The sequence below is a fragment of the Macrobrachium rosenbergii genome, chromosome 55, assembly GCF_040412425.1.
Source record: "Macrobrachium rosenbergii isolate ZJJX-2024 chromosome 55, ASM4041242v1, whole genome shotgun sequence".
NCBI lineage: Eukaryota > Metazoa > Arthropoda > Malacostraca > Decapoda > Palaemonidae > Macrobrachium > Macrobrachium rosenbergii.
The window spans coordinates 88,679,678-88,707,098 of record NC_089795.1 but is presented as its reverse complement, the minus strand read 5'-3'; the positions used below and the strand labels follow the sequence as shown (position 1 = coordinate 88,707,098).

The 27,421-nt window shown below is 72.3% G+C and overlaps 1 protein-coding gene across 4 annotated transcripts in view; it reads right to left on the bottom strand.

Moving 5' to 3' along the window:
• The window catches only part of LOC136835622 (tumor protein p53-inducible protein 11-like), a 255,681-nt gene that overhangs the window by 30,209 nt on the left and 198,051 nt on the right, over positions 1-27,421 (bottom strand). The gene's annotated exons all lie outside the window — the stretch shown is intronic.

Below are 27,421 nucleotides of genomic sequence, written 5' to 3'. Positions count from 1 at the left end.
TCCTCCTACGTCTTCAGAAATCACCAGAGGGCATATTCGAAAACTAAGGTATACATCAATCACCAAGAGTTGTTAAGCACAGGGTCGACGCACTTGAAAGTTGCAGTCCAGGAAACAAGGTTGGGGTTTGCCAGTGCCAAAATGCCAGAGATCCCGTGGATAAGAGAAGCAGAAAGAAAGGAACACGATCCTCGCGAATCAAGCAGCAGTAACTTTGCTCCTGCTCATTATTTTGTCCCTCTTAAAGTGGTGACCAGGAGTGGTTCCTGGAGCCATTAGCAGACTCACACGGCGACTTAGTCTTGGCTCCATGAACTACACCACGCCCCTAACGGACTAAATACGGCGCTGTAAAAAGCGTTCGGGCGTGCTGACTCTCGTCGGCTAATCACCAGCGTCATTAGCGGACCCAAACGGCGCACTTCCAAGTGTGTATTGACGCGAGTATCATACTCCAATTAAGAGGGCAATAGTGAGCATGGACGTAGAGTTTCCTGTGCAAGTATGTGTAAATGGTATGTGAGCGCGCTCAATTGTTTGTGTGTATGCAAGGGGTGTATGTGAGGGGTGGATAGTTAGGTAGGAAGGGGAGAGGGTAGGGATAGGTAGGTAGGAGGGAGGGAGGGAGGGAGGGGTGTAAAAGTATGCAAGATTTTGTGAGTACTTGAAGTGTTCCTCTTCATTTCTGAATAATCCAGGGGGAAGGCGGCGACCAGCAGTTGGGGGCTGCTGGACTCTGCCACACTTTTTTCGACCAAGCCTTTTCGACGAAACCTGGATCCTTGTTTCGGGAAGGCGGCGACCAGCAGTTGGGGCTGCTGGCGCTCCACCCGACCCGCCACACCACCGATCTGACCAAGCCAGAGGAGCGCCGCCCGACACCTGGAGACTGCAACGGGCGGGAAGGGCGGCGACCAGCAGTTGGGGGCTGCTGGGCGCTCCACCCGACCTGCCACACCACCGATACGACCGAGCCAGAGGAGCGCCGCCGACACCTGGAGACGCGCAACGGGCGGGAAGGGCGGCGACCAGCAGTTGGGGGCTGCTGGCGCTCCACCCGACCCGCCACACCACCGATCGACCAAGCCAAGAGGAGCCGCCGCCGAAACCTGGAGACAGCGCAACGGGCGGGAAGGGCGGCGACCAGCAGTTGGGGGCTGCTGGCGCTCCACCCGACCCGCCACACCACCGATCGACCGAGCCAAGAGGAGCCGCCGCCGAAACCTGGAGACGCGCAAGCGGGCGGGAAGGCGGCGACCAGCAGTTGGGGGCTGCTGGCGCTCCACCCGACCTGCCACACCACCGATACGACCAAGCCAGAGGAGCCGCGAAGAAACCTGGAGACGCGCAGCGGGCGGGAAGGGCGGCGACCAGCAGTTGGGGCTGCTGGCGCTCCACCCGACCCGCCACACCACCGATCGACCAAGCCAGAGGAGCCGCCGCGAAACCTGGAGACGGCAGCGGGCGGGAAGGCGGCGACCAGCAGTTGGGGGCTGCTGGCGCTCCACCCGACCTGCCACACCACCGATACGACCAAGCCAAGAGGAGCCGCCGCCGAAACCTGGAGACGCGCGCAACGGGCGGGAAGGGCGGCGACCAGCAGTTGGGGGCTGCTGGCGCTCCACCCGACCCGCCACACCACCGATACGACCAAGCCGAGGAGCCGCCGCCGACACCTGGAGGCGCAGCGGGCGGGAAGGGCGGCGACCAGCAGTTGGGGCTGCTGGCGCTCCACCCGACCCGCCACACCACCGATACGACCAAGCCGAGAGGAGCCGCCGAAACCTGGAGACGCAGCGCAACGGGCGGGAAGGGCGGCGACCAGCAGTTGGGGGCTGCTGGCGCTCCACCCGACCCGCCACACCACCCGTCGACCGAGCCAAGAGGAGCCGCCGCCGACACCTGGAGACGCGCAACGGGCGGGAAGGCGGCGACCAGCAGTTGGGGGCTGCTGGCGCTCCACCCGACCCGCCACACCACCGATACGACCAAGCCAGAGGAGCCGCCGCCGAAACCTGGAGAGCGCAAGGGGGGCGGGAAGGCGGCGACCAGCAGTTGGGGGCTGCTGGCGCTCCACCCGACCTGCCACACCACCCGATACGACCGAGCCAAGAGGAGCCGCGCGAAACCTGGAGAGCGCGCAGCGGCGGGAAGGCGGCGACCAGCAGTTGGGGGCTGCTGGCGCTCCACCCGACCCGCCACACCACCGATACGACCAAGCCAAGAGGAGCCGCCGCGAAACCTGGAGACGCGCAGCGGGCGGGAAGGGCGGCGACCAGCAGTTGGGGGCTGCTGGCGCTCCACCCGACCTGCCACACCACCCGATACGACCGAGCCAGAGGAGCGCCGCCGACCTGCAGGAGCGCAGCGGGCGGGGAAGGGCGGCGACCAGCAGTTGGGGGCTGCTGGCGCTCCACCCGACCCGCCACACCACCCGTACGACCGAGCCAGAGGAGCCGCCGCCCGACATCTGAGAGGCAGCGCAGCGGGCGGGAAGGCGGCGACCAGCAGTTGGGGGCTGCTGGCGCTCCACCCGACCCGCACACCACCATACGACCAAGCCAAGAGGAGCCGCGCCCGACACCTGGAGACGCGCAGCGGGCGGAAGAGGCGGCGACCAGCAGTTGGGGGCTGCTGGCGCTCCACCCGACCCGCCACACCACCCGATCGACCAAGCCAGAGGAGCCGCCCGCCGACACCTGGAGACAGCGCAGCGGGCGGGAAGGGCGGCGACCAGCAGTTGGGGCTGCTGGCGCTCCACCCGACCCGCCACACCACCGATACGACCAAGCCAAGAGGAGCCGCCGCCGACGCCTGGAGACAGCGCAGCGGGCGGGAAGAGGCGGCGACCAGCAGTTGGGGGCTGCTGGCGCTCCACCCGACCTGCCACACCACCGATACGACCAAGCCAAGGAGCCGCCGCCGAAACCTGGAGGCGGCGCAGACGGGCGGGAAGGCGGCGACCAGCAGTTGGGGGCTGCTGGCGCTCCACCCGACCCGCCACACCACCGATACGACCAAGCCAAGAGGAGCCGCCGCCGACGCCTGGAGGCAGCAGCGGGCGGGAAGGGCGGCGACCAGCAGTTGGGGCTGCTGGCGCTCCACCCGACCCGCCACACCACCGTCGACCGAGCCAAGAGGAGCCGCCGCCGAAACCTGGAGACGCGCAAGCGGGCGGGAAGGGCGGCGACCAGCAGTTGGGGCTGCTGGCGCTCCACCCGACCTGCCACACCACCGATCGACCAAGCCAAGAGGAGCCGCCGCCGAAACCTGGAGGCAGCGCAGCGGGCGGGAAGGGCGGCGACCAGCAGTTGGGGCTGCTGGCGCTCCACCCGACCCGCCACACCACCGATACGACCGAGCCAAGAGGAGCCGCCGCCGACATCTGGAGGCGCTCAGCGGGCGGGAAGGGCGGCGACCAGCAGTTGGGGGCTGCTGGCGCTCCACCCGACCCGCCACACCACCGATCACGACCAAGCCAGAGGAGCGCTGCCGACACCTGGAGGAGGCGCGCGGGCGGGAAGGCGGCGACCAGCAGTTGGGGGCTGCTGGCGCTCCACCCGACCCGCCACACCACCGATACGACCAAGCCAAGAGGAGCCGCCGCCGAAACCTGGAGGCGCGCAAGCGGGCGGGAAGGCGGCGACCAGCAGTTGGGGGCTGCTGGCGCTCCACCCGACCCGCCACACCACCCGATCGACCGAGCCGAGAGGAGCGCTGCCGACACCTGGAGACGCGCGGGCGGGGAGGCGGCGACCAGCAGTTGGGGGCTGCTGGCGCTCCACCCGACCCGCCACACCACCGTACGACCAAGCCAAGAGGAGCCGCCGCCGAAACCTGGAGAGCGCGCAACGGGCGGGAAGGGCGGCGACCAGCAGTTGGGGGCTGCTGGCGCTCCACCCGACCTGCCACACCACCGATACGACCGAGCCAAGAGGAGCCGCGCCGACACCTGGAGGGCGCGCGGGCGGGAAGGGCGGCGACCAGCAGTTGGGGCTGCTGGCGCTCCACCCGACCCGCCACACCACCGATACGACCAAGCCAAGAGGAGCCGCCGCCGAAACCTGGAGATGCGCAAGCGGGCGGGAAGGGCGGCGACCAGCAGTTGGGGGCTGCTGGCGCTCCACCCGACCCGCCACACCACCGATCACGACCGAGCCAGAGGAGCCGCCGCCGACACCTGCAGCGCTCAGCAACGGGCGGGAAGGGCGGCGACCAGCAGTTGGGGGCTGCTGGCGCTCCACCCGACCCGCCACACCACCGATACGACCAAGCCAAGAGGAGCCGCTGCCGACGCCTGGAGAGCGCAGCGGGCGGGAAGGGCGGCGACCAGCAGTTGGGGGCTGCTGGCGCTCCACCCGACCCGCCACACCACCGATACGACCAAGCCAAGAGGAGCCGCCGCCGAAACCTGGAGAGACGCGCAGCGGGCGGGAAGGCGGCGACCAGCAGTTGGGGGCTGCTGGCGCTCCACCCGACCCGCCACACCACCCGATCGACCAAGCCAAGAGGAGCGCTGCCGACACCTGGAGCGCAGCGGGGCGGGAAGGCGGCGACCAGCAGTTGGGGGCTGCTGGCGCTCCACCCGAGCCACACCACCCGCGACCAAGCCAAGAGGAGCCGCCGCGCGACCGGGAAGGCGGCGACCAGCAGTTGGGGCTGCTGGCGCTCCACCCGACCTGCCACACCACCGATACGACCGAGCCAAGAGGGCCGCTGCCGACACCTGGAGACGCGCCAAGCGGGCGGGAAGGGCGGCGACCAGCAGTTGGGGGCTGCTGGCGCTCCACCCGACCCGCCACACCACCGTCGACCAAGCCAAGAGGAGCCGCCGCCGAAACCTGGAGATGCGCAAGCGGGCGGGAAGGGCGGCGACCAGCAGTTGGGGGCTGCTGGCGCTCCACCCGACCTGCCACACCACCGATCGACCAAGCCAAGAGGAGCCGCGCCGAAACCCAGAGAGCGCAGCGGCGGGAAGGGCGGCGACCAGCAGTTGGGGGCTGCTGGCGCTCCACCCGACCCGCCACACCACCCGATCGACCGAGCCAGAGGAGCGCCGCCGACATCTGGAGATGCGCAAGGGCGGGAAGGGCGGCGACCAGCAGTTGGGGGCTGCTGGCGCTCCACCCGACCCGCCACACCACCGATACGACCAAGCCAAGAGGAGCCGCCGCCGACACCTGGAGAGGCAGCAGCGGGCGGGGAAGGGCGGCGACCAGCAGTTGGGGGCTGCTGGCGCTCCACCCGACCCGCCACACCACCGATCGACCAAGCCAGAGGAGCCGCCGCCGAAACCTGGAGACGCGCGCAGCGGGCGGGAAGGCGGCGACCAGCAGTTGGGGGCTGCTGGCGCTCCACCCGACCCGCCACACCACCGATCACGACCGAGCCAAGAGGAGCCGCCGCCGGCGCCTGGAGACGCGCAGCGGGCGGGAAGGGCGGCGACCAGCAGTTGGGGGCTGCTGGCGCTCCACCCGACCTGCCACACCACCGTCGACCAAGCCAAGAGAGCCGCCGCCGAAACCTGGAGAGGCGCAGCGGGCGGGAAGGGCGGCGACCAGCAGTTGGGGGCTGCTGGCGCTCCACCCGACCCGCCACACCACCCGATCGACCAAGCCAAGAGGAGCGCCGCCGAAACCTGGAGACGCGCAGCGGGCGGGAAGGCGGCGACCAGCAGTTGGGGCTGCTGGCGCTCCACCCGACCCGCCACACCACCCGATACGACCGAGCCAAGAGGGCCGCCGCCGAAACCTGGAGGCGCGCAGCGGCGGGAAGGCGGCGACCAGCAGTTGGGGGCTGCTGGCGCTCCACCCGACCTGCCACACCACCGATCGACCAAGCCAGAGGAGCCGCCGCCGACACCTGGAGGCGCGCGCGGGCGGGAAGAAGGCGGCGACCAGCAGTTGGGGGCTGCTGGCGCTCCACCCGACCCGCCACACCACCGTCGACCAAGCCAAGAGGAGCCGCCGCGAAACCTGGAGACTGCGCAGCGGCGGGAAGGCGGCGACCAGCAGTTGGGGGCTGCTGGCGCTCCACCCGACCTGCCACCACCACCGATACGACCAAGCCAAGAGGAGCCGCCGCCGAAACCTGGAGGAGCGCAGCGGGCGGGAAGGCGGCGACCAGCAGTTGGGGGCTGCTGGCGCTCCACCCGACCCGCCACACCACCCGTACGACCAAGCCAAGAGGAGCCGCCGCCGACATCTGGAGGCGCTCAGCGGGCGGGAAGGGCGGCGACCAGCAGTTGGGGGCTGCTGGCGCTCCACCCGACCCGCCACACCACCGATACGACCAAGCCAAGAGGAGCCGCCGCGACACCTGGAGGCGCGCAGCGGGCGGGGAAGGCGGCGACCAGCAGTTGGGGGCTGCTGGCGCTCCACCCGACCCGCCACACCACCGATACGACCAAGCCAGAGGAGCCGCCGCCCGAAACCTGGAGACAGCGCAGCGGGCGGGAAGGGCGGCGACCAGCAGTTGGGGGCTGCTGGCGCTCCACCCGACCTGCCACACCACCGATACGACCAAGCCAAGAGGAGCCGCGCGAAACCTGGAGACGCGCAGCGGGCGGGAAGGCGGCGACCAGCAGTTGGGGGCTGCTGGCGCTCCACCCGACCCGCCACACCACCCGTCGACCAAGCCAAGAGGAGCCGCCGCCCGACACCTGGAGACCGCGCAGCGGGCGGGAAAGGCGGCGACCAGCAGTTGGGGGCTGCTGGCGCTCCACCCGACCTGCCACACCACCGATCGACCGAGCCAAGAGGAGCGCCGCCCGACACCTGGAGACGCGCGCGGGCGGGAAAGGCGGCGACCAGCAGTTGGGGGCTGCTGGCGCTCCACCCGACCCGCCACACCACCGATCGACCAAGCCAAGAGGAGCCGCCGCCCGACATCTGGAGGCGCGCAGCGGCGGGAAGGGCGGCGACCAGCAGTTGGGGCTGCTGGCGCTCCACCCGACCCGCCACACCACCCGATCGACCAAGCCAAGAGGAGCGCCGCCCGACACCTGGAGACGCGCGGCGGGGGGAAGGGCGGCGACCAGCAGTTGGGGCTGCTGGCGCTCCACCCGACCCGCCACACCACCGTCGACCAAGCCAAGAGGAGCCGCCGCCGACACCTGGAGACTGCGCAGCGGCGGGAAGGGCGGCGACCAGCAGTTGGGGGCTGCTGGCGCTCCACCCGACCTGCCACACCACCCGATACGACCAAGCCAAGAGGAGCGCTGCTGGAAACCTGGAGCGCGCAGCGGGCGGGAAGGCGGCGACCAGCAGTTGGGGCTGCTGGCGCTCCACCCGACCCGCCACACCACCGATCGACCAAGCCAAGAGGAGCCGCCGCCGACACCTGGAGACGCGCAGCGGGCGGGAAGGGCGGCGACCAGCAGTTGGGGGCTGCTGGCGCTCCACCCGACCTGCCACACCACCGATATGACCAAGCCAAGAGGAGCCGCGCCGAAACCTGGAGGAGCAGCGGCGGGAAGGGCGGCGACCAGCAGTTGGGGGCTGCTGGCGCTCCACCCGACCCGCCACACCACCGATCGACCGAGCCAGAGGAGCCGCCGCCGACATCTGCAGGAGCGCAGCGGGCGGGAAGGCGGCGACCAGCAGTTGGGGGCTGCTGGCGCTCCACCCGACCCGCCACACCACCGATACGACCAAGCCGAGAGGAGCCGCCGCCGACACCTGGAGGCAGCGCAATGGGCGGGAAGAGGCGGCGACCAGCAGTTGGGGGCTGCTGGCGCTCCACCCGACCCGCCACACCACCCGATCACGACCAAGCCAAGAGGAGCGCCGCCGACATCTGGAGGCAGCGCAGCAGCGGGCGGGAAGGCGGCGACCAGCAGTTGGGGGCTGCTGGCGCTCCACCCGACCCGCCACACCACCCGATACGACCAAGCCAAGAGGAGCCGCGCCGACACCTGGAGGCGCAGCAGTTGGGGCGGGAAGGCGGCGACCAGCAGTTGGGGGCTGCTGGCGCTCCACCCGACCCGCCACACCACCCGATACGACCAAGCCAAGAGGAGCCGCCGCCGACACCTGGAGGCAGCGCAGCGGGCGGGAAGGGCGGCGACCAGCAGTTGGGGGCTGCTGGCGCTCCACCCGACCCGCCACACCACCGATCGACCAAGCCAAGAGGAGCCGCCGCCGACATCTGGAGGCGCGCAAGGGCGGGAAGGGCGGCGACCAGCAGTTGGGGGCTGCTGGCGCTCCACCCGACCCGCCACACCACCGATCGACCAAGCCAAGAGGAGCCGCGCCGACGCCTGGAGACGCGCAGCGGGCGGGAAGGCGGCGACCAGCAGTTGGGGCTGCTGGCGCTCCACCCGACCCGCCACACCACCCGATCGACCAAGCCAAGAGGAGCCGCCGCCCGACATCTGGAGCAGCGCAGCGGGCGGGAAGGCGGCGACCAGCAGTTGGGGGCTGCTGGCGCTCCACCCGACCCGCCACACCACCCGATCGACCAAGCCAGAGGAGCCGCCGCCGACACCTGGAGAGGCAGCGCAGCGGCGGGAAGGCGGCGACCAGCAGTTGGGGGCTGCTGGCGCTCCACCCGACCCGCCACACCACCGTCGACCAAGCCAAGAGGAGCCGCCCGCCGACATCTGGAGGCAGCGCAGCGGGCGGGAAGGGCGGCGACCAGCAGTTGGGGGCTGCTGGCGCTCCACCCGACCCGCCACACCACCGATCGACCAAGCCAAGAGGAGCCGCCGCCCGACACCTGGAGACGCGCAACAGGCGGGAAGGGCGGCGACCAGCAGTTGGGGGCTGCTGGCGCTCCACCCGACCCGCCACCACCACCGATCGACCAAGCCAAGAGGAGCCGCCGCCGACACCTGGAGGCAGCGCAGCGGGCGGGAAGGGCGGCGACCAGCAGTTGGGGGCTGCTGGCGCTCCACCCGACCCGCCACACCACCGTCGACCAAGCCAAGAGGAGCCGCCGCCGACACCTGGAGGCAGCGCAACGGGCGGGAAGGGCGGCGACCAGCAGTTGGGGGCTGCTGGCGCTCCACCCGACCCGCCACACCACCGATACGACCAAGCCAAGAGGAGCCGCCGCCGACACCTGGAGGCAGCGCGCACCTGGGCGGGCGGGAAAGGCGGCGACCAGCAGTTGGGGGCTGCTGGCGCTCCACCCGACCCGCCACACCACCGTCGACCAAGCCAGAGGAGCCGCCGCCGACATCTGGAGGCGCGCAGCGGCGGGAAGGGCGGCGACCAGCAGTTGGGGGCTGCTGGCGCTCCACCCGACCGCCACACCACCGATCGACCAAGCCAAGAGGAGCCGCCGCCCGACACCTGGAGGCGCGCAGCGGGCGGGAAGAAGGCGGCGACCAGCAGTTGGGGCTGCTGGCGCTCCACCCGACCCGCCACACCACCGATCACGACCAAGCCAGAGGAGCCGCCGCCGACGCCTGGAGGAGCGCAGCGGGGCGGGAAGGCGGCGACCAGCAGTTGGGGCTGCTGGCGCTCCACCCGACCCGCCACACCACCGATACGACCAAGCCAAGAGGAGCCGCCGCCCGACATCTGGAGACGCGCAAGCGGCGGGAAGGCGGCGACCAGCAGTTGGGGGCTGCTGGCGCTCCACCCGACCCGCCACACCACCGATACGACCAAGCCAGAGGAGCCGCCGCCGACACCTGGAGGCAGCGCAAGCAGGCGGGAAGGGCGGCGACCAGCAGTTGGGGCTGCTGGCCGCTCCACCCGACCCGCCACACCACCCGATCGACCAAGCCAAGAGGAGCCGCCGCCCGACACCTGGAGGCGCGCAGCGGGCGGGAAGGCGGCGACCAGCAGTTGGGGGCTGCTGGCGCTCCACCCGACCCGCCACACCACCGATCACGACCAAGCCAAGAGGAGCCGCCGCCGACATCTGGAGACGCGCAACGGCGGGAAGGGCGGCGACCAGCAGTTGGGGGCTGCTGGCGCTCCACCCGACCCGCCACACCACCGATCGACCAAGCCAAGAGGAGCCGCCGCCGACACCTGGAGGCAGCGCAAGCGGGCGGGAAGGGCGGCGACCAGCAGTTGGGGGCTGCTGGCGCTCCACCCGACCCGCCACACCACCGATCGACCAAGCCAAGAGGGCCGCCGCCGACGCCTGGAGGAGCGCAGCGGGCGGGAAGGCGGCGACCAGCAGTTGGGGGCTGCTGGCGCTCCACCCGACCCGCCACACCACCGATCGACCAAGCCAAGAGGAGCCGCCGCCGACATCTGGAGACGCGCAATGGCGGGAAGGGCGGCGACCAGCAGTTGGGGCTGCTGGCGCTCCACCCGACCCGCCACACCACCGATACGACCAAGCCAAGAGGAGCCGCCGCCGACACCTGGAGGCAGCAAGCGGGCGGGAAGGGCGGCGACCAGCAGTTGGGGGCTGCTGGCGCTCCACCCGACCCGCCACACCACCGATACGACCAAGCCAAGAGGAGCCGCCGCCGAAACCTGGAGGCGCGTAGCGGCGGGAAGGGCGGCGACCAGCAGTTGGGGGCTGCTGGCGCTCCACCCGACCCGCCACACCACCGATACGACCAAGCCAGAGGAGCCGCGCCCGACACCTGGAGGCAGCGCAGCGGGCGGGAAGGGCGGCGACCAGCAGTTGGGGGCTGCTGGCGCTCCACCCGACCCGCCACACCACCGTCGACCAAGCCAAGAGGAGCCGCCGCCGACATCTGGAGGCGCGCAACGGGCGGGAAGGGCGGCGACCAGCAGTTGGGGGCTGCTGGCGCTCCACCCGACCCGCCACACCACCGATCGACCAAGCCAGAGGAGCCGCCGCCCGACGCCTGGAGGCGCGCAGCGGGCGGGAAGGCGGCGACCAGCAGTTGGGGGCTGCTGGCGCTCCACCCGACCCGCCACACCACCCGATCGACCAAGCCAAGAGGAGCCGCCGCCGACATCTGGAGGCGCGCAACGGGCGGGAAGGGCGGCGACCAGCAGTTGGGGCTGCTGGCTGCTCCACCCGACCCGCCACACCACCGATCGACCAAGCCAAGAGGAGCCGCCGCCGACGCCTGGAGGAGCGCAGCGGGCGGGAAGGCGGCGACCAGCAGTTGGGGGCTGCTGGCGCTCCACCCGACCCGCCACACCACCGATACGACCAAGCCAAGAGGAGCCGCGCGCCGACATCTGGAGAGCGCAGCGGGCGGGAAGGGCGGCGACCAGCAGTTGGGGGCTGCTGGCGCTCCACCCGACCCGCCACACCACCCGATACGACCAAGCCAAGAGGAGCCGCCGCCGACACCTGGAGACGCGCAAGCGGGCGGGAAGGCGGCGACCAGCAGTTGGGGGCTGCTGGCGCTCCACCCGACCCGCCACACCACCGATACGACCAAGCCAAGAGGAGCCGCCGCCGACATCTGGAGGCGCGCAACGGGCGGGAAGGCGGCGACCAGCAGTTGGGGCTGCTGGGCGCTCCACCCGACCCGCCACACCACCGATCGACCAAGCCAAGAGGAGCCGCCGCCGACACCTGGAGGCGCGCAGCGGGCGGGAAGGGCGGCGACCAGCAGTTGGGGCTGCTGGCGCTCCACCCGACCCGCCACACCACCCGATCACGACCAAGCCAGAGGAGCCGCCGCCGACACCTGGAGGCAGCGCAGCGGGCGGGAAGGGCGGCGACCAGCAGTTGGGGGCTGCTGGCGCTCCACCCGACCCGCCACACCACCGATACGACCAAGCCAAGAGGAGCCGCCGCCGAAACCTGGAGGCGCGCAGCGGGCGGGAAGGGCGGCGACCAGCAGTTGGGGGCTGCTGGCGCTCCACCCGACCCGCCACACCACCGATACGACCAAGCCAAGAGGAGCCGCCGCCGACACCTGGAGGCAGCGCAGCAGGCGGGAAGAGGCGGCGACCAGCAGTTGGGGGCTGCTGGCCGCTCCACCCGACCCGCCACACCACCCGATCGACCGAGCCAAGAGGAGCCGCCGCCGACATCTGGAGGCTCAGCGCGGCGGGAAGGGCGGCGACCAGCAGTTGGGGGCTGCTGGCGCTCCACCCGACCCGCCACACCACCCGATACGACCAAGCCAAGAGGAGCCGCCGCCCGACACCTGGAGACGCGCAGCGGGCGGGAAGGGCGGCGACCAGCAGTTGGGGGCTGCTGGCGCTCCACCCGACCCGCCACACCACCGATACGACCAAGCCAGAGGAGCCGCCGAGAACCTGAGAGGAGAAGCGGCGGGAAGGCGGCGACCACAGTTGGGGCCTGGGCTCCAGACCCGCACCACCGTCTGACCAAGCGACCAAGCAACGGGCCGGGAAGCGCACCGGGGAGGCGGCGACCAGCAGTTGGGGGCTGCTGGCGCTCCACCCGACCCGCCACACCACCGATACGACCAAGCCAGAGGAGCCGCCGCCGACACCTGGAGGCAGCGCAGCGGGCGGGAAGGCGGCGACCAGCAGTTGGGGGCTGCTGGCGCTCCACCCGACCCGCCACACCACCGATACGACCAAGCCAAGAGGAGCCGCCGCCGACACCTGGAGACGCGCAGCGGGCGGGAAGGGCGGCGACCAGCAGTTGGGGGCTGCTGGCGCTCCACCCGACCCGCCACACCACCGATACGACCAAGCCAGAGGAGCCGCCGCCGAAACCTGGAGACGCGCAACGGGCGGGAAGGCGGCGACCAGCAGTTGGGGCTGCTGGCGCTCCACCCGACCCGCCACACCACCGATCGACGACCAAGCCAAGAGGAGCCGCCGCCGACATCTGGAGGCAGCGCAATGGGCGGGAAGGCGGCGACCAGCAGTTGGGGGCTGCTGGCGCTCCACCCGACCCGCCACACCACCCCGTCGACCAAGCCAAGAGGAGCGCCGCCCGACACCTGGAGGCGCGCGCGCGGGCGGGGAAGGGCGGCGACCAGCAGTTGGGGGCTGCTGGCGCTCCACCCGACCCGCCACCACCACCCTCGACCAAGCCAAGAGGAGCCGCCGCCGACACCTGGAGAGCGCGCAGCGGGCGGGAAGGGCGGCGACCAGCAGTTGGGGCTGCTGGCGCTCCACCCGACCCGCCACACCACCGATACGACCAAGCCAAGAGGAGCCGCCGCCGACACCTGGAGGACGCGCAGAAGGCGGGAAGGGCGGCGACCAGCAGTTGGGGCTGCTGGCGCTCCACCCGACCCGCCACACCACCGATCGACCAAGCCAAGAGGAGCCGCCGCGACACCTGGGGCGCGCAGCGGGCGGGAAGGGCGGCGACCAGCAGTTGGGGGCTGCTGGCGCTCCACCCGACCCGCCACACCACCGATACGACCAAGCCAAGAGGAGCCGCCGCCGACACCTGGAGGCGCGCAGCGGGCGGGAAGGGCGGCGACCAGCAGTTGGGGGCTGCTGGCGCTCCACCCGACCCGCCACACCACCGATACGACCAAGCCAAGAGGAGCCGCGCGCCGACACCTGGAGGCAGCGCGGGCGGGAAGGCGGCGACCAGCAGTTGGGGGCTGCTGGCGCTCCACCCGACCCGCCACACCACCGATACGACCAAGCCAAGAGGAGCCGCCGCCGACACCTGGAGGCAGCGCAGCGGCGGGAAGAGGCGGCGACCAGCAGTTGGGGCTGCTGGCGCTCCACCCGACCCGCCACACCACCGATACGACCAAGCCAAGAGGAGCCGCCGCCGACACCTGGAGACGCGCAGCGGGCGGGAAGGGCGGCGACCAGCAGTTGGGGGCTGCTGGCGCTCCACCGACCCGCCACACCACCGATACGACCAAGCCAAGAGGAGCGCCGCCGACACCTGGAGACAGCGCAGCGGGCGGGAAGGGCGGCGACCAGCAGTTGGGGGCTGCTGGCGCTCCACCCGACCCGCCACACCACCCGATCGACCAAGCCAGAGGAGCCGCCGCCGACACCTGGAGGCGCGCAGCGGGCGGGAAGGCGGCGACCAGCAGTTGGGGGCTGCTGGCGCTCCACCCGACCCGCCACACCACCGATCGACCGAGCCAAGAGGAGCCGCCGCCGACACCTGGAGACGCGCAGCGGGCGGGAAGGGCGGCGACCAGCAGTTGGGGGCTGCTGGCGCTCCACCCGACCCGCCACACCACCGATACGACCAAGCCAAGAGGAGCCGCCGCCGACACCTGGAGGCGCAGGCGGGAAGGGCGGCGACCAGCAGTTGGGGCTGCTGGCGCTCCACCCGACCCGCCACACCACCGATCGACCAAGCCAGAGGAGCCGCCACCGAAACCTGGAGGCCAGCGGGCGGGAAGGGCGGCGACCAGCAGTTGGGGGCTGCTGGCGCTCCACCCGACCCGCCACACCACCCGAAACGACCGAGCCAAGAGGAGCTGCCGCCCGACACCTGGAGATGCAGCAATGGGCGGGAAGGCGGCGACCAGCAGTTGGGGGCTGCTGGCGCTCCACCCGACCCGCCACACCACCGATCGACCAAGCCAAGAGGAGCCGCCGCCGACACCTGGAGGCAGCGCAAGCGGGCGGGAAGGCGGCGACCAGCAGTTGGGGGCTGCTGGCGCTCCACCCGACCCGCCACACCACCGATACGACCAAGCCAAGAGGAGCGCCGCCGACACCTGGAGACGCGCAGCGGGCGGGAAGGCGGCGACCAGCAGTTGGGGGCTGCTGGCGCTCCACCCGACCCGCCACACCACCGTCGACCAAGCCAAGAGGAGCCGCCGCCGACACCTGGAGACGCGCAAAGCGGGCGGGAAGGGCGGCGACCAGCAGTTGGGGGCTGCTGGCGCTCCACCCGACCTGCCACACCACCGATACGACCAAGCCAAGAGGAGCCGCCGCCGACACCTGGAGGCAGCGCAGCGGGCGGGAAGGCGGCGACCAGCAGTTGGGGGCTGCTGGCGCTCCACCCGACCTGCCACCACCGATACGACCAAGCCAAGAGGAGCCGCCGCCGACACCTGGAGACGCGCAGCGGGCGGGAAGGGCGGCGACCAGCAGTTGGGGGCTGCTGGCGCTCCACCCGACCCGCCACACCACCACCCGACCGAGCCAAGAGGAGCCGCCGCCGACACCTGGGGCGAACGGGCGGGAAGGGCGGCGACCAGCAGTTGGGGGCTGCTGGCGCTCCACCCGACCCGCCACACCACCGATACGACCGAGCCAAGAGGGCGCCGCCGACACCTGGAGGCGCGCAGCGGGCGGGAAGGGCGGCGACCAGCAGTTGGGGGCTGCTGGCGCTCCACCCGACCCGCCACACCACCGATCGACCAAGCCAAGAGGAGCCGCCGCCGACACCTGGAGACAGCGCAACGGGCGGGAAGGCGGCGACCAGCAGTTGGGGGCTGCTGGCGCTCCACCCGACCCGCCACACCACCGATACGACCAAGCCAGAGGCCGCCGCCGCCGACACCTGGAGGAGCAGGGGCGGGAAAGGCGGCGACCAGCAGTTGGGGGCTGCTGGCGCTCCACCCGACCCGCCACACCACCCGATACGACCAAGCCAAGAGGAGCCGCCGCCCGACGCCTGGAGGCGCAGCGAGGCGGGAAGGCGGCGACCAGCAGTTGGGGGCTGCTGGCGCTCCACCCGACCCGCCACACCACCGATACGACCAAGCCAAAGAGGAGCCGCCGCCGACACCTGGAGACGCGCAGCGGGCGGGAAGGGCGGCGACCAGCAGTTGGGGGCTGCTGGCGCTCCACCCGACCTGCCACACCACCCGACGACCAAGCCAAGAGGAGCCGCCGCCGACACCTGGAGACGCGCAGCGGGCGGGAAGAGGCGGCGACCAGCAGTTGGGGGCTGCTGGCGCTCCACCCGACCCGCCACACCACCGATCACGACCAAGCCAAGAGGAGCCGCCGCCGACACCTGGAGGCGCGCGCAGCGGCGGGAAGGCGGCGACCAGCAGTTGGGGGCTGCTGGCGCTCCACCCGACCCGCCACACCACCGATACGACCAAGCCAAGAGGAGCCGCCGCCGACACCTGGAGGCGCGCAAGCGGGCGGGAAGGGCGGCGACCAGCAGTTGGGGGCTGCTGGCGCTCCACCCGACCCGCCACACCACCGATACGACCAAGCCAAGAGGAGCGCCGCCGACACCTGGAGGCGCAGCGGGCGGGAAGGGCGGCGACCAGCAGTTGGGGGCTGCTGGCGCTCCACCCGACCCGCCACACCACCGATACGACCAAGCCAAGAGGAGCGCCGCCGAAACCTGGAGACGCCTGGGGGGAAGGGCGGCGACCAGCAGTTGGGGCTGCTGGCGCTCCACCCGACCTGCCACACCACCGTCGACCGAGCCAAGAGGAGCGCCGGAAACCTGGAGGAGCGCAGGGCGGGAAGGGCGGCGACCAGCAGTTGGGGGCTGCTGGCGCTCCACCCGACCCGCCACCACCACCGATCGACCAAGCCAAGAGGAGCGCGCGCCGACACCTGGAGGCAGCGCAGCGGGCGGGAAGGCGGCGACCAGCAGTTGGGGGCTGCTGGCGCTCCACCCGACCCGCCACACCACCGATCTGACCAAGCCAAGGAGAGCCGCCGCCGACACCTGGAGGCAGCGCAGCGGGCGGGAAGGCGGCGGCGACCAGCAGTTGGGGCTGCTGGCGCTCCACCCGACCGCACACCACCGATACGACCAAGCCAAGAGGAGCCGCCGCCGACACCTGGAGGCGCGCAGCGGGCGGGAAGGCGGCGACCAGCAGTTGGGGGCTGCTGGCGCTCCACCCGACCCGCCACACCACCGATCGACCAAGCCAAGAGGAGCCGCCGCCGACACCTGGAGCGCGCGCGGGCGGGAAGAGGCGGCGACCAGCAGTTGGGGGCTGCTGGCGCTCCACCCGACCCGCCACACCACCCGTCGACCAAGCCAAGAGGAGCCGCCGCCGACACCTGGAGGCAGCGCAAGCGGGCGGGAAGAGGCGGCGACCAGCAGTTGGGGGCTGCTGGCGCTCCACCCGACCCGCCACACCACCGATACGACCAAGCCAGAGGAGCCGCCGCCGACACCTGGAGACGCGCAAGCGGGCGGGAAGGGCGGCGACCAGCAGTTGGGGCTGCTGGCGCTCCACCCGACCCGCCACACCACCCGATACGACCAAGCCAAGAGGAGCCGCCGCCGACACCTGGAGGCGCGCAGCGGGCGGGAAGGGCGGCGACCAGCAGTTGGGGGCTGCTGGCGCTCCACCCGACCCGCCACCACCACCGATACGACCAAGCCAAGAGGAGCCGCCGCCGACACCTGGAGGCAGCGCAGCGGGCGGGAAGGGCGGCGACCAGCAGTTGGGGCTGCTGGCGCTCCACCCGACCCGCCACACCACCGATCGACCAAGCCAAGAGGAGCCGCCGCCGACACCTGGAGGCAGCGCAGCGGGCGGGAAGGCGGCGACCAGCAGTTGGGGCTGCTGGCGCTCCACCCGACCCGCCACACCACCGTCACGACCAAGCCAAGAGGAGCCGCCGCCCGACACCTGGAGGCGCGCAGCGGGCGGGAAGGCGGCGACCAGCAGTTGGGGGCTGCTGGCGCTCCACCCGACCCGCCACACCACCCGATACGACCAAGCCAAGAGGAGCCGCCCGACCTGGAGGCGCGCAGCGGGCGGGAAGGCGGCGACCAGCAGTTGGGGGCTGCTGGCGCTCCACCCGACCCGCCACACCACCGATACGACCAAGCCAAGAGGAGCCGCCGCCGACACCTGGAGACGCGCGCGGGCGGGAAGGGCGGCGACCAGCAGTTGGGGGCTGCTGGCGCTCCACCCGACCCGCCACACCACCGTCGACCAAGCCAAGAGGAGGGCGCGCCGACACCTGGAGGCGCGCAGCGGGGCGGGAAGGGCGGCGACCAGCAGTTGGGGGGCTGCTGGCGCTCCACCCGACCCGCCACACCACCGATCGACCAAGCCAAGAGGAGCCGCCCCGACACCTGGAGGCGCGCGCGGCGGGAAGGGCGGCGACCAGCAGTTGGGGGCTGCTGGCGCTCCACCCGACCCGCCACACCACCCGATACGACCAAGCCAGAGGAGCCGCCGCCGACACCTGGAGGCCGCGCAGCGGGCGGGAAGGGCGGCGACCAGCAGTTGGGGGCTGCTGGCGCTCCACCCGACCCGCCACACCACCGATCGACCAAGCCAAGAGGAGCCGCCGCCGACACCTGGAGGCGCGCAGCGGGCGGGAAAGGCGGCGACCAGCAGTTGGGGGCTGCTGGCGCTCCACCCGACCCGCCACACCACCGTCGACCAAGCCAAGAGGAGCCGCCGCGCCGACACCTGGAGGCGCGCAAGCGGGCGGGGAAGGGCGGCGACCAGCAGTTGGGGGCTGCTGGCGCTCCACCCGACCCGCCACACCACCGATCGACCAAGCCAAGAGGAGCCGCCGCCCGACACCTGGAGGCAGCGCGGGCGGGAAGGGCGGCGACCAGCAGTTGGGGCTGCTGGCGCTCCACCCGACCCGCCACACCACCGATACGACCAAGCCAAGAGGAGCCGCCGCCGACACCTGGAGGCAGCGCAGCGGGCGGGAAGGGCGGCGACCAGCAGTTGGGGGCTGCTGGCGCTCCACCCGACCCGCCACACCACCGATCACGACCAAGCCAAGAGGAGCCGCCGCCGACACCTGGAGACGCGCAACGGGCGGGAAGGGCGGCGACCAGCAGTTGGGGGCTGCTGGCGCTCCACCCGACCCGCCACACCACCCGATACGACCAAGCCAAGAGGAGCCGCGCGCCGACACCTGGAGGCGCGCAGCGGGCGGGAAGGGGCGGCGACCAGCAGTTGGGGGCTGCTGGCGCTCCACCCGACCGCCACACCACCGTCGACCAAGCCAAGAGGAGCCGCGCCGACACCTGGAGAGGCAGCGCAGCGGGCGGGAAGAGGCGGCGACCAGCAGTTGGGGGCTGCTGGCCGCTCCACCCGACCCGCCACACCACCCGTCGACCGAGCCAAGAGGAGCCGCGCCGACACCTGGAGGCGCGCAGCGGGCGGGAAGGCGGCGACCAGCAGTTGGGGGCTGCTGGCGCTCCACCCGACCCGCCACACCACCGTACGACCAAGCCAAGAGGAGCCGCCGCCGACATCTGGGAGGCAGCGCGAGCGGCGGGAAGGGCGGCGACCAGCAGTTGGGGGCTGCTGGCGCTCCACCCGACCCGCCACACCACCGACGTCGACCAAGCCAGAGGAGCCGCCGCCCGACACCTGGAGGCGCGCAGCGGGCGGGAAAGGCGGCGACCAGCAGTTGGGGGCTGCTGGCGCTCCACCCGACCCGCCACACCACCGATCGACCAAGCCAAGAGGAGCCGCCGCCCGACACCTGGAGGCGCGCGCGGGCGGGAAGGGCGGCGACCAGCAGTTGGGGGCTGCTGGCGCTCCACCCGACCCGCCACACCACCCGATACGACCAAGCCAAGAGGAGCCGCCGCCGACACCTGGAGGCGCGCAGCGGGCGGGAAGGGCGGCGACCAGCAGTTGGGGGCTGCTGGCGCTCCACCCGACCCGCCACACCACCGATCGACCAAGCCAAGAGGAGCCGCCGCCCGACACCTGGAGGCAGCGCTAGCGGGCGGGAAGGGCGGCGACCAGCAGTTGGGGGCTGCTGGCGCTCCACCCGACCCGCCACACCACCCGATACGACCAAGCCAAGAGGAGCCGCCGCCGACACCTGGAGACGCGCAAGCGGGGCGGGAAGGCGGCGACCAGCAGTTGGGGGCTGCTGGCGCTCCACCCGACCCGCCACACCACCGATACGACCAAGCAAGAGGAGCGCGCCGCCGACACCTGGAGAAGCGCAACGGGCGGGAAGGCGGCGACCAGCAGTTGGGGGCTGCTGGCGCTCCACCCGACCCGCCACACCACCGATCGACCAAGCCAAGAGGAGCCGCCGCCGACACCTGGAGGCAGCGCAAGCGGGCGGGAAGGCGGCGACCAGCAGTTGGGGGCTGCTGGCGCTCCACCCGACCCGCCACACCACCCGATCGACCAAGCCAAGAGGAGCCGCCGCCGACACCTGGAGACGCACAAGCGGGCGGGAAGGGCGGCGACCAGCAGTTGGGGGCTGCTGGCGCTCCACCCGACCCGCCACACCACCGATCGACCAAGCCAGAGGAGCGCCGCCCGACACCTGGAGGCGAGCAGCGGGCGGGAAGGGCGGCGACCAGCAGTTGGGGGCTGCTGGCGCTCCACCCGACCCGCCACACCACCCGATACGACCAAGCCAAGAGGAGCCGCCGCCGACACCTGGAGGCGCGCAGCGGGTGGGAAGGCGGCGACCAGCAGTTGGGGGCTGCTGGCGCTCCACCCGACCCGCCACACCACCCGATCGACCAAGCCAGAGAGCCGCCGCCGACACCTGGAGACGAGCAGCGGGCGGGAAGGGCGGCGACCAGCAGTTGGGGGCTGCTGGCGCTCCACCCGACCCGCCACACCACCGATACGACCAAGCCAGAGGAGCGCCGCCGACACCTGGAGGCGCGCAACTGGCGGGAAGGCGGCGACCAGCAGTTGGGGGCTGCTGGCGCTCCACCCGACCCGCCACACCACCGATCGACCAAGCCAAGAGGAGCGCCGCCGACACCTGGAGGCAGCGCAGCGGGCGGGAAGGGCGGCGACCAGCAGTTGGGGGCTGCTGGCGCTCCACCCGACCCGCCACACCACCGATACGACCAAGCCAAGAGGAGCGCGCGCCGACACCTGGAGGCGCTCAACGGGTGGGAAGGGCGGCGACCAGCAGTTGGGGCTGCTGGCGCTCCACCCGACCCGCCACACCACCGTCGACCAAGCCAAGAGGAGCCGCCGCCGACACCTGGAGACGCGCAGCGGGCGGGAAGGCGGCGACCAGCAGTTGGGGGCTGCTGGCGCTCCACCGACCCGCCACACCACCGATCGACCAAGCCAAGAGGAGCCGCCGCCGACACCTGGAGGCGCGCAGCGGGCGGGAAGAGGCGGCGACCAGCAGTTGGGGCTGCTGGCGCTCCACCCGACCCGCCCACACCACCGTCGACCAAGCCAGAGGAGCGCCGCCGACACCTGGAGGCGCGCAGCGGGCGGGAAGGGCGGCGACCAGCAGTTGGGGGCTGCTGGCGCTCCACCCGACCCGCCACACCACCGATACGACCAAGCCAGAGGAGCGCCGCCGACACCTGGAGGCAGCGCAGCGGGCGGGAAAGGCGGCGACCAGCAGTTGGGGGCTGCTGGCGCTCCACCCGACCCGCCACACCACCGATACGACCGAGCCAAGAGGAGCCGCCGCCGACACCTGGAGGCGCGCAGCGGGCGGGGGCGGCGACCAGCAGTTGGGGCTGCTGGCGCTCCACCCGACCCGCCACACCACCGATCGACCGAGCCAAGAGGAGCCGCCGCCGACACCTGGAGACGGCGCAGCGGGGCGGGAAGGGCGGCGACCAGCAGTTGGGGGCTGCTGGCGCTCCACCCGACCCGCCACACCACCGATACGACCGAGCCAGAGGAGCCGCTGCCGGCCTGGAGGCGCGCGCGGGCGGGAAGGGCGGCGACCAGCAGTTGGGGCTGCTGGCGCTCCACCCGACCCGCCACACCACCCGATCGACCGAGCCAAGAGGAGCCGCCGCCGACACCTGGAGGCAGCGCAGCGGGCGGGAAGGGCGGCGACCAGCAGTTGGGGGCTGCTGGCGCTCCACCCGACCCGCACACCACCGATACGACCAAGCCAAGAGGAGCGCCGCCGACACCTGGAGGCGCGCAGCGGGCGGGAAGGGCGGCGACCAGCAGTTGGGGCTGCTGGCCGCTCCACCCGACCCGCCACACCACCCGATACGACCGAGCCAAGAGGAGCCGCCGCCGACACCTGGAGGCGCGCAGCGGGCGGGAAGGCGGCGACCAGCAGTTGGGGGCTGCTGGCGCTCCACCCGACCCGCCACACCACCGATACGACCAAGCCAAGAGGAGCCGCCGCCGAAACCTGGAGACGCAAGCGGGCGGGAAGGGCGAGCGACCAGCAGTTGGGGGCTGCTGGCGCTCCACCCGACCCGCCACACCACCGATACGACCAAGCCAGAGGAGCCGCCGCCGACGCCTGGAGACGCGCAACGGGGCGGGAAGGGCGGCGACCAGCAGTTGGGGCTGCTGGCGCTCCACCCGACCCGCCACACCACCGATCGACCAAGCCAAGAGGCCGCCGCCCGACACCTGGAGACAGCGCAGCAGGCGGGAAGGCGGCGACCAGCAGTTGGGGGCTGCTGGCGCTCCACCCGACCCGCCACACCACCCGATACGACAAGCCAAGAGGAGCCGCCCCGACACCTGGAGACAGCGCAGCGGGCGGGAAGGGCGGCGACCAGCAGTTGGGGGCTGCTGGCGCTCCACCCGACCCGCCACACCACCGATACGACCGAGCCAAGAGGAGCCGCTGCCGAGCCGGGAAGAGGCGGCGACCAGCAGGAGGCTGCCTGGGCGCTCCGACGACCTGCCACGCAGGGCGGGAAGGGCGGCGACCAGCAGTTGGGGGCTGCTGGCCGCTCCACCCGACCTGCCCACCACCGATCGACCGAGCCAAGAGGAGCCGCGCCGACACCTGGAGACGCGCAGCGGGCGGGAAGGGCGGCGACCAGCAGTTGGGGGCTGCTGGCGCTCCACCCGACCCGCCACACCACCGATCACGACCGAGCCAGAGGAGCCGCCGCCGACACCTGGAGGCCGCGCAGCGGGCGGGAAAGGCGGCGACCAGCAGTTGGGGCTGCTGGCGCTCCACCCGACCCGCCACACCACCGATCGACCAAGCCAAGAGGAGCCGCCGCCGACACCTGGAGACGCGCGGCGGGAAGGGCGGCGACCAGCAGTTGGGGGCTGCTGGCGCTCCACCCGACCCGCCACACCACCGATACGACCAAGCCAAGAGGAGCCGCCGCCGACACCTGGAGACAGCGCAGCGGGCGGGAAGAAGGCGGCGACCAGCAGTTGGGGGCTGCTGGCGCTCCACCCGACCCGCCACACCACCGATACGACCGAGCCAAGAGGAGCCGCCCGCCGACACCTGGAGGCGCGCAGCGGGCGGGAAGGGCGGCGACCAGCAGTTGGGGGCTGCTGGCGCTCCACCCGACCCGCCACACCACCGATCACGACCAAGCCAAGAGGAGCCGCCGCCGACACCTGGAGAGCGCAGCGGGCGGGAAGGGCGGCGACCAGCAGTTGGGGGCTGCTGGCGCTCCACCCGACCCGCCACACCACCGATACGACCAAGCCAAGAGGAGCCGCCGCCGACACCTGGAGACAGCGCAGCGGGCGGGAAGGGCGGCGACCAGCAGTTGGGGGCTGCTGGCGCTCCACCCGACCCGCCACACCACCGATACGACCAAGCCAAGAGGAGCCGCCGCCGACACCTGGAGGCGCGCAAGCGGGCGGGAAGCGGCGGCGACCAGCAGTTGGGGGCTGCTGGCGCTCCACCCGACCCGCCACACCACCCGATACGACCAAGCCAAGAGGAGCCGCCGCCCGACACCTGGAGGCGCGCAACGGGCGGGAAGGCGGCGACCAGCAGTTGGGGGCTGCTGGGCGCTCCACCCGACCCGCCACACCACCGATACGACCGAGCCAAGAGGAGCCGCCGCCCGACACCTGGAGACAGCGCAGCAGGCGGGAAGGGCGGCGACCAGCAGTTGGGGGCTGCTGGGCGCTCCACCCGACCCGCCACACCACCGATACGACCAAGCCAAGAGGAGCCGCGCCGACACCTGGAGACGCGCAGCGGGCGGGAAGGGCGGCGACCAGCAGTTGGGGGCTGCTGGCGCTCCACCCGACCCGCCACACCACCGATACGACCAAGCCAAGAGGAGGCGCCGCCGACACCTGGAGGCAGGCGCAACGGGCGGGAAGGCGGCGACCAGCAGTTGGGGCTGCTGGCGCTCCACCGACCCGCCACACCACCGATCGACCGAGCCAAGAGGAGCCGCGCGCCGACACCTGGAGGCGCGCAACGGGCGGGAAGGCGGCGACCAGCAGTTGGGGCTGCTGGCGCTCCACCCGACCCGCCACACCACCAATACTGACCAAGCCAGAGGAGCCGCCGCCGACACCTGGAGGAATTGGCAGGCGGGAAGGGCGGCGACCAGCAGTTGGGGCTGCTGGCCGCTCCACCCGACCCGCCACACCACCGAGACGGGCGGCGACCAGTAGTTGAGGGCTGCAGCTCCACCCGACCCGCCGCCGACCAAGCTGGAGGAGCGCGAAACCTGGACGGGGCGGAAGGGCGGGAAAGGCGGCGACCAGCAGTTGGGGGCTGCTGGCGCTCCACCCGACCCGCCACACCACCGTCACGACCGAGCCGAGAGGAGTCGCCGCCGACACCTTTAGCGCGCGGGCGGGAAGGGCGGCGACCAGCAGTTGGGGGCTGCTGGCGCTCCACCCGACCCGCCACACCACCGATCGACCAAGCCAGAGGAGCCGCGCCGACACCTACACAACGGGCGGGAAGGGCGGCGACCAGCAGTTGGGGGCTGCTGGCGCTCCACCCGACCCGCCACACCACCGATACTGCTGAGCCAGAGGAGCCGCCGCCGACACCTGGAGAGCGAGCGGGCGGGAAGGCGGCGACCAGCAGTTGGGGGCTGCTGGCGCTCCACCCGACCCGTGCAGGCGGGAAGACGGGCGAAAGGCGGCGACCAGCAGTTGGGGCTGCTGGCGCTCCACCCGACCCGCCACACCAACGTCGACCAAGCCTAGAGGAGCGCGCCGACACCTGGAGCGCGCAGCGGGCGGGAAGGGCGAATGACCAGCAGTTGGGGGCTGCTGGCGCTCCTCCACCCGACCCGTGCAACAGGCGGGAGAGGCGGCGACCAGCAGTTGGGGGCTGCTGGCGCTCCACCTGACCGCCACACCACCCGATACGACCGAGCCGAGAGGAGCTGCGCCGAACCTGGAGACGCGCAGCGGGCGGGAAGGGCGGCGACCAGCAGTTGGGGGCTGCTGGCGCTCCACCCGACCCGCCACACCACCCGATAACGACCGAGCCAGAGGAGCCGCCGCCGACACCTGGAGGCAGCGCAACGGGCGGGAAGGGTGGCGACCAGCTGTTGGGGGCTGCTGGCGCTCCACCCGACCCGCCACACCAAATACGACCGAGCCAAGAGGAGCCGCCGCCGACACCTGGAAGCGCAACGGGCGGGAAGAGGCGGCGACCAGCAGTTGGGGCTGCTGGCGCTCCACCCGACCCGCCACACCACCGATACGACAGAGCCAAGAGGAGCGCCGCCGACACCTGGAGGCGCGCGGCGGGGGCGGGAAGGGCGGCGACCAGCAGTTGGGGGCTGCTGGCGCTCCACCCGACCCGCCACACCACCGATACTACTGAGCCAAGAGGAGCCGCCGCCGACACCTGGAGACGCGAGCGGGCGGGAAGGGCGGCGACCAGCAGTTGGGGGCTGCTGGCGATGCAACAGGCGGGAGGGCGGCGACCAGCAGTTGGGGGCTGCTGGCGCTCCACCCGACCCGCCACACCAACGATCGACCAAGCCAAGAGGAGCGCCGCCGAAACCTGGAGACAGCGCAGCGGGCGGGAAGGGCGGTGACCAGCAGTTGGGGGCTGCTGGCGCTCCACCCGACCCGCCACACCACCGATACGACCGAGCCAGAGGAGCCGCTGCCAACACCTGGAGATGCGCAACGGGCGGGAAGGGCGGCGACCAGCAGTTGGGGGCTGCTGGCGCTCCACCCGACCCGCCACACCACCGATCGACCGAGCCAGAGGAGCGCGCCCGACACCTGGAGACGCGCTTGGGCGGGAAGGGCGGCGACCAGCAGTTGGGGCTGCTGGCGCTCCACCCGACCCGCCACACCACCGATACTACTGAGCCAAGAGGAGCCGCCGCCGACACCTGGAGGCGCGCAATGGGCGGGAAGAGGCGGCGACCAGCAGTTGGGGGCTGCTGGCGCTCCACCCACCGACCCGACCAGGCGGGAGGGCGGCGACCAGTAGTTGGGGGCTGCTGGCGCTCCACCCGACCCGCCACACCAACGTACGACCAAGCCTAGAGGAGCCGCCGCCGAAACCTGGAGGCGTGCAGCGGGCGGGAAAGGCGGCGACCAGCAGTTGGGGGCTGCTGGCGCTCCACCCGACCCGCCACACCCACCGATACGACCGAGCCGAGAGGAGTCGCTGCCAACACCTGGAGGCGCGCACCTAGCGGGCGGGAAGGCGGCGACCAGCAGTTGGGGCTCCTGGCGCTCCACCCGACCGCCACACCACCGATCACGACCGAGCCAGAGGAGCCGCCGCCCGACACCTGGAGGCGCGCAAGCGGCGGGAAGGGCGGCGACCAGCAGTTGGGGGCTGCTGGCCGCTCCACCCGACCCGCCACACCACCCGTCGACCGAGCCGAGAGGAGCGCCCGACAACACCTGGAGGCGGCGCGCGGGCGGGAAGGGCGGCGACCAGCAGTTGGGGGCTGCTGGCGCTCCACCCGACCCGCCACACCACCGATATGACCGAGCCAGAGGAGCGCGCGCCCGACACCTGGAGGCAGCGCAGCGGCGGGAAGGGCGGCGACCAGCAGTTGGGGGCTGCTGGCGCTCCACCCGACCCGCCACACCACCCGATATGACCGAGCCAGAGAGGAGCCGCTGCCGACACCTGGAGACGCGCAGCGGGCGGGAAGGGTGGCGACCAGCAGTTGGGGCTGCTGGCGATCCACCCGACCCGCCACACCACTGATACGACCAAGCCAAGAGGAGCCGCCGCCGACACCTGGAGACGCGCAACGGCGGGAAGGGGCGGCGACCAGCAGTTGGGGGCTGCTGGCGCTCCACCCGACCTGCCACACCACCGATACGACCGAGCCAAGAGGAGCCGCCAACATCTGGAGGCGCGCAACGGGCGGGAAAGGCGGCGACCAGCAGTTGGGGGCTGTTGGCTGCTCCACCTGACCCTCCACACCACCATCGACGACCGAGCCAAGAGGAGCCGCCGTCGACACCTGGAGGCAGCGAGCGGGCGGGAAGAGGCGGCGACCAGCAGTTGGGGGCTGCTGGCGCTCCACCCGACCCGCCACACCACCGATCGACCAAGCCAAGAGGGCCCGGTGGTGTTGTGGTGCAACAGGCGGGTGGCCAGCGACCAGCAGTTGCTGCTGGGCGCTCCACCCGACCCGCCACACCACCGATCGACCAAGCCAAGAGGAGCCGCCGCCAACACCTGGAGGCGCGCAACAGGCGGGAAGGGCGGCGACCAGTAGTTGGGGGCTGCTGGCGCTCCACCCGACCTGCCACACCACCGACACGACCGAGCCAAGAGGAGCTCCCTCCGACACCTGGAGACGCATAGCGGGCGGGAAGGGCGGCGACCAGCAGTTGGGGGCTGCTGGCGCTCCACCCGACCTGCCACACCACCGATACGACCGAAGGCAAGAGGAGCCGCCGCCCGACACCTGGAGGCACGCAACGGCGGGAAGGGCGGCGACCAGCAGTTGGGGGCTGCTGGCGCTCCACCCGACCTGCCACACCACCCGATCTGACCGAGCCAAGAGGAGCGCCGCCGACACCTGGAGACGCGAGCGGGCAGGA